Source organism: Protopterus annectens, chromosome 1.part0 (genome assembly GCF_019279795.1).
Source record: "Protopterus annectens isolate FY-2018-M chromosome 1.part0, PAN1.0, whole genome shotgun sequence".
Lineage (NCBI taxonomy): Eukaryota > Metazoa > Chordata > Ceratodontiformes > Protopteridae > Protopterus > Protopterus annectens.
In genome coordinates, this window is record NC_056725.1 from 1,196,830,488 (window position 1) to 1,196,837,066 (window position 6,579).

Below are 6,579 nucleotides of genomic sequence, written 5' to 3' on the forward strand. Positions count from 1 at the left end.
AGATTCGATGAAGTGTTGGCTCGATGGATGGATGTTTAATTATTAGGATTCTATGATGTGCTGTTCAATTGTTAGTCTGTTTGATGATTAACCATAGACCCCCCCCTGCACTGCTGGGGTGCTCTTCATGGCTTTAAATAATGTCTCGGTAACTATACAGATGTCATTCACCAGGATGATCAGAGTTTGCAGGGGGTGAAGTTTTTTTTTTTTTTAAACTCCTGGTACTGAGTAGTATCACCTTTACTTACTTTATTCAGCTACGTCAGGTGGTTTATCAGGTTGGCAGTGTCTCAACAAGGCATCATAAGGGTGGACAAGGTTTCATCCAATATTCAAAAGCCTAGAGTTGACAGGTGCAGTCCACCCTTGACAAAGCAGCATGGCCTGTCACCAGTATCTGCCCAGGCTAACAAATATTGTACCCCTTTTGGTCGACACTGAAAACTAAGCCAACTATTAAAGTCAGTTATCTTTTATTAGTATTACGGAGTCATCCTTAGGGAAGATAAAATGCTGCACAATGTTAGGTTCATACTGGCCTGGGAGACATTGACTGAGAACTCTATCATGTCTCATTTCATACATTCCAGGGAGGTATGTCTCAAGTCATTTACTTTCATGTAGTCTATCACTGAGCTATACTAGTACTTGCAGTTTAACAACCTGAGTGCTTTCATGATCTGGCAGATCCTGGCACCTTATAGGCACCTAACTGTAACCTTCTCCTTGCTAAGCCTGATGAATAAGACATCAGTGTCCGTCACGGTGGAGTCTCCTATGACCAGAATGTTGGATTGTGTGAGGGTCTGCATTATGGGTTTAGACACTTAGACACTGTGAGTTGAGGCTGAATGTGTTGTGGTAGGTCTTGCCTTGGTAGTGTGTTTTAGAGAATGTTGAGGTAGTTACTGTTATTTCAGCATCTTGGAGGCCTTTGAGATTTGATCCTCAGCATATATGGGTCTATATGGTATGAGACTTTGTAGTGTATCTGGGAGGTACTGTATAGTGTTTTGTGTTACTGACTACCTGGTTGGTATTTGCAGTGGTTGTGTATGAGAGCTTTGTCTCCAGAGACAGTCTTAAATGCATCTCTCATGTACTGTATCAGACTGTTTGAAAATATGGTGAATGGCAGAAAACATGAGACAATTTCTACATGATCTCAGAATGCCCATTTCTGGCAAGCTGGCTACAGAGACAGTAGGAAAGTACAGATCCATGGTTTAAGGTATTTAGTAACATTGTTATAATTGTCTAAAAATCTTTTTTTGTATTTGTCAAAACTGCTTAAAACATGGCTTTCTTGATTATCCTTGTGCAGCTTTTCTCCCTGGACATCCACTTAAAATGGGCCAAAAGCCCAGTCAGACCTCCTCGGTAAACAAATGTAAAATATAAAATAAATAAATAAATAAATATTTAGTAGCTAAAAGGGGAGAGTACCTAGGGATTCCATGGTGTTCTTTGTGTAACCACTGTCAGGGAGCTACCAAGTCTGTTCTCCTGACTTGCTTTGGTGATAGTTGAGTAAAATGTACAATCATGGGAAAATGCCCCTCTTTGCACAAACCTAGTGCTTGCCAAGCAACTACATACTGAATTTGTAGGAACTTTCTATGTACTACAATACTAGGATGAGCAGATTTTAAAAGAAATAAGGAAAAGGGTAAACCTTCTAGGAAGTGCACTATGTGCTAGGCAGGCAGGAATATAAGAAGAAAGATAACATGAACTTTAACATTCTAAGAGAGGAACCTTTCAGTTTGACCTACTAGTTCCCAGTAATATAAGCAGATTAGATGAGACTGGAAGGACTTTCCAGAAATAAATTATAATAAGAGAGGTTAACTCAAGTGTCATACTGGTTTGCAGCATGGGTATTCAGTAGTATGGACGTATGGAAAACAGTGGGGAGGGAGAAGTGCTTAAATAGCTTACACAACTGAAATTAACAATGAATGAGGAGAGAAAGAGACAGACAGGCTTTGGTAGTCAGATTACCATAAGGGGCGAAAGAAAAAGGCACTGGCTTTTTAAACCAGAACAGGCGAAAGGTGGGACGGCTGGGAAAAAATCAACAGAGCTGCTGTAAAAAGCCATATAAATCTGACACTAATCCTTGCAGCCTATAGTATTTCAGATCTGAAAGCTGTTTAGTTAACCAAAAAATATATATATATAACACACTTAAAATACTTTAGAATAAATCAAGTGCAAATGTTACTTACTTTTGTAGTGTAGATATAATTTCTTTTAGTTTAAAAATGTAGCCAAGAAGTGTTCTCGATCCAGGCAAGCCACAATGGCAAGCAAACTATTCAAGACACGGTGATGTACAGAATTAGGAAACAGAGACCAGAATATAGCAATCCAGTTTAATAAAAGAGATCTGTACAAATCATAGAAAACTAGATGCATGAGGCTGGAGAGCACAACCAAGCTGCCACCAAGGCTGTAAATTACTGCTGAGACCTACCTAGCTAGCTTTAACAAAACTTAAGTGATTAATTCAAGATCTGAATAGGTAGTCTACATAGCTGTTTGTAAATGCAATGCTTTCTTTGCTGGACATATGTCTTACCCTTGGAAGCAAAGAATTTCACTGAATACCAGAAATTTAAGGCACCAATGGGAATACAGTGCACTATACAAACATAAAGTCCAGTCTGTTGGCCTAGATAATATATAAGAACACGTTTTCTTTCTCCAACTTTATCATGTAATATGTTTATATATTAAATAGGGTAAAATGGTATGGGCTACATGATTCAAGAGAGTAAATGTGGATAGAAAATGTATGGGCACTGTATGTCCCGTGTTTAAATGATTCCTTTTAAAGTGTTGGTACATTTAAGTGTTATTAAGTGCTTTTACAACTTACATTCTTATTTAACATTATGTCTAATGTTAGTCCTTTTCTGATTAAATAATTTGTACATGATTTAAATATTAATTATTTTTCATTAGCTGATTTTGAAATAATGTGTAAGCAAAGAACACAGTTTAAAGATTTGTTTCAGTGATGTAATTTCCTTTTGGGTTACATGATTTAATGTAGAATTATTTAAACTGTGTTCTTTGCTTTGCTCTTGTCTGAAGAAGCTTGTTTTAATAAATACAGATGAAAGAGCTTACAACATTTAAAATTTTGTGTCTAAGTCTTGATTTACCCTTCTGCTTCTTCATAGTACTTGTATTACTAGTTTTTGTGTCTTTTTTGGCTTCTATGTGAAAATCTTTTGCTGCTCAGTGCATCTTCTGGTTAGTAATTATTACCAGTGATGAGGCCATTAGGGTGAAACCATAATCTGCTTCTTCTATGTTGAATGCAAAATAAATGACAGTTTGCATAATCGGCTAGTCCCTGTGCCATGAAAAGAGAGAAGTTTCACTTTTTTGGACTGTGTTTTATATGGTTGTAGTTAGTAAGAGTGAATGCTCTAGTTAATGAACACTTTTTTTTCTGTTTTACTGGATGCAGGTTGCTCTTTGTGCAAGATCATGCTACAGCATGGTATGGGCATCTGTCCTTTCCTATCTGTTGTGTAATCTTGGGGTTGGTACACATAAGTGGTGGAACAGGAGCGTTGGCCACCAGCCTAAATTATTATTATTATTATTATTTTGTTGTTCAATCTTAAATGATAGATCTTTTTTTGGTAACTCTTCAAAATTCACTGTTTGATTATACAATTGTGTGTGTGTGTGTGTCCATGTGCGCATGTGTGCGTGTGCGTGTGCGTGTGTGTGTGTGTGTGTGTGTGTGTGTGTGTGTGTGTGTGTGTGTGTGTGTGTGTGTGTGTGTGCGTGTGTGTGTGTGTGTGTGTGTGTTATACATACATACAAGTATATAGATATATAGATATATACCTAAACAACAGGTACAAATATGACTCCATCATTGTACATGTGGGTGTGAATGACCTGAGACATACCTACCTGGACTGCATGAAAAGAGACATGGAGGAGCTCTCGGATTATGTAGCCCAGGCGGGTATAACCCTAGCTCTGAGCAGCATCCTACCATCACCCAGAATTATACCACAGTACAAGCAGAAAATGACTGATTTCAACAACTGGCTAAGTTTCTGGTGTCATTCTAAGGGGATCCAGTATCTGTCTACCTGGGATGACATGATGGACAGACCTTGATGCTTTGCCAGAGATGACCTGCATCTGCCCCCCCTGGGTTTCCAGATACTGGCCAATGCTCTTGCCACCCCTGTAGTGCCTTTTTTAAGCGGTGTTCCAAAGACCAATTTACCACCATAACAGCTACAATTAAATGCAATCTGAGGGTCTTGCTGCTCAATGCTAGAAGTCTAAATCTCAAAATGCAATCACTCAACGCACTCCTTAAAATGGAGAACATCGACATTTGTGCTGTAACAGAGACCTGGTTCAAGGCAGCAGAAAGCACCCCTGAACTACCAGGCTATAGCTCATTCCACACCTTTCAGCCCCAGAACTTGGTCCGAAGCTCCAAAGGAGGTGGGTTTCCATTTTCTTAAAGGATGCGCACACCTCCAGATGGGTACCCCAACATAAAGCATCAGAGATACTTCAGGCGCAGCTAACATTGGGTAAGATAGCGATTCATGTCGTAGCCTGCTATAGATCCCCAACCATGTCCCAAGACTCACACTCCATGTTCCTAAGCACCCTGGAGAATATTAGGGTCCAACATAATGCTCTCATACTGGGTGACTTCAACTACTCCTCCACTAACTGGGAAAACTACTCATGTACCAATACACTTGCCCAACGTTTCCTGGAATGCATTAATTCCAATATCCTGGACCAGTTTGTTCTTACCCCCACTAGAGGTAGTAACATCCTTGACCTGGTCATTACTAACATGGGCAACCCTTGCTCTATACCAGTAGTCAACTCCTCCATGGTTAGATATGACCACAAACTAATCACCTTGGAAATCCATATCCCTCCCACCTACCCTCTCTTAAAGGTAACCACCGTGAAAATCTTCTCCAAAGCTAACTTTGGGCTCCTAAAAACAGAGGTGGCTAACTTCACGGCATCCATGCAAATGGAGAATAGTTGCATGACCACCGAATCATACACCAATGCACTGTATGAACACATACACAAATGCATGTGTCTCGCCATACCCAATAGAACCAAGATGCTCTCTTCCAAAAAAAAAAAAGGAAGCCAATCTGGTAGTCCCCTGCCATAAACAAACTCTACAACAGAAGGCAGAAACTGATGCGGAATAAGATGAAGTCCCAAGACTGGAAAAACTCCCCTTATCATCATCAACAAAAAGTTGAAATCCCTCATCAAATCCTCTAAAGCTAGCTATGAAAACAGAATTGCAGCAGATAGTAAAGACAACCACAAGGCCTTTTATAGTTATGTAAAGAATCATCATGGCAATACCCAGATTTGCTCTGAGCTACTGCAAAGTGATACCTCTTATACCGAGCCAACAGCTATTGCCAATATACTGGCTGACAGATTCAGTACCAACTTTAACCCCCCAAAGGACCAATCACAATACCAGTAGATTGGCAGGCACCCAGTGTTACTGCTGCACAGGTTAAAACACCACTGTCCAAGGCCAAGAATACAACTTCTATGGGACATGACAATATCCCTGGCTGTGTTCTACATGAATTACAGAGTGAACTGGCACCTCACCTGTGTCCCCTTTTCAATCACAGCCTTATCTCAGGCTTCATCCCTATCGAATGGTGCACTGCTGCAGTCATTCCTGTCTGCAAAGGAGGAATGACTACAGATCCTGGGAACTATCGCTCCATTAGCCTTATGAGTCTGATATGCAAAGCTATGGAATGCATCATCATGGACCTAATAAACAAGGATATAGGGAATCTTCAAACTCTAGATCCCACACAGTTTGGTTTTGTGAAAGGTAGATCATGCTTGCTCAACTTGGTTGACTTCTTTGAGTCAGTCACCAGAGCTGTGGATGAAGGCAAGGTGGTTCATACTGCCTACCTTGATTTAGCCAAGGCCTTTGATACCATTCCCTACTCAGGAATCATAGAAAAACTCACTAAGCTAGACATAAACCCCTATATCACTAGGTGTGTTGCAAACTGGCTCACAGATAGAACCCACAGTGTGAAAGTAGCTGACTCCAAGTCAGACTGCTGAGTGGAGTCCCACAGGGTTCAGTCCTGGGTCGTCCCCTGTTTGGTATCTACTTCTCTGAACTCCAGGCTAACAGAAGAGACTCTGGCTGACAAAGTTCACAGATGATTGCAAGTTGGGAGCTATTATTAACTCCCCAAGTGATGTTGACATCCTACAGAATGGCCTCACTGAGACGAACGGCTGGTGTCAGAACCATGGCCTTAAGCTCAATTCCAAAAAATGTGTTGTCATCCTCTTTGTCATCGATGGTAGTCCACTGAACACAGAAGATGTTATAAGAGATCTGGAAACACAAGTTGACAGCAATCTTTCTTTTGATCACCACATTGCCACTGTGGTCAGAAAGTCCTTCAATGTGGCACATCTCATTACTAAGCGTTTTGCATACAAATCCCTCGTTAGGGATGTGATAGAGTACAATGCCCCATTTGG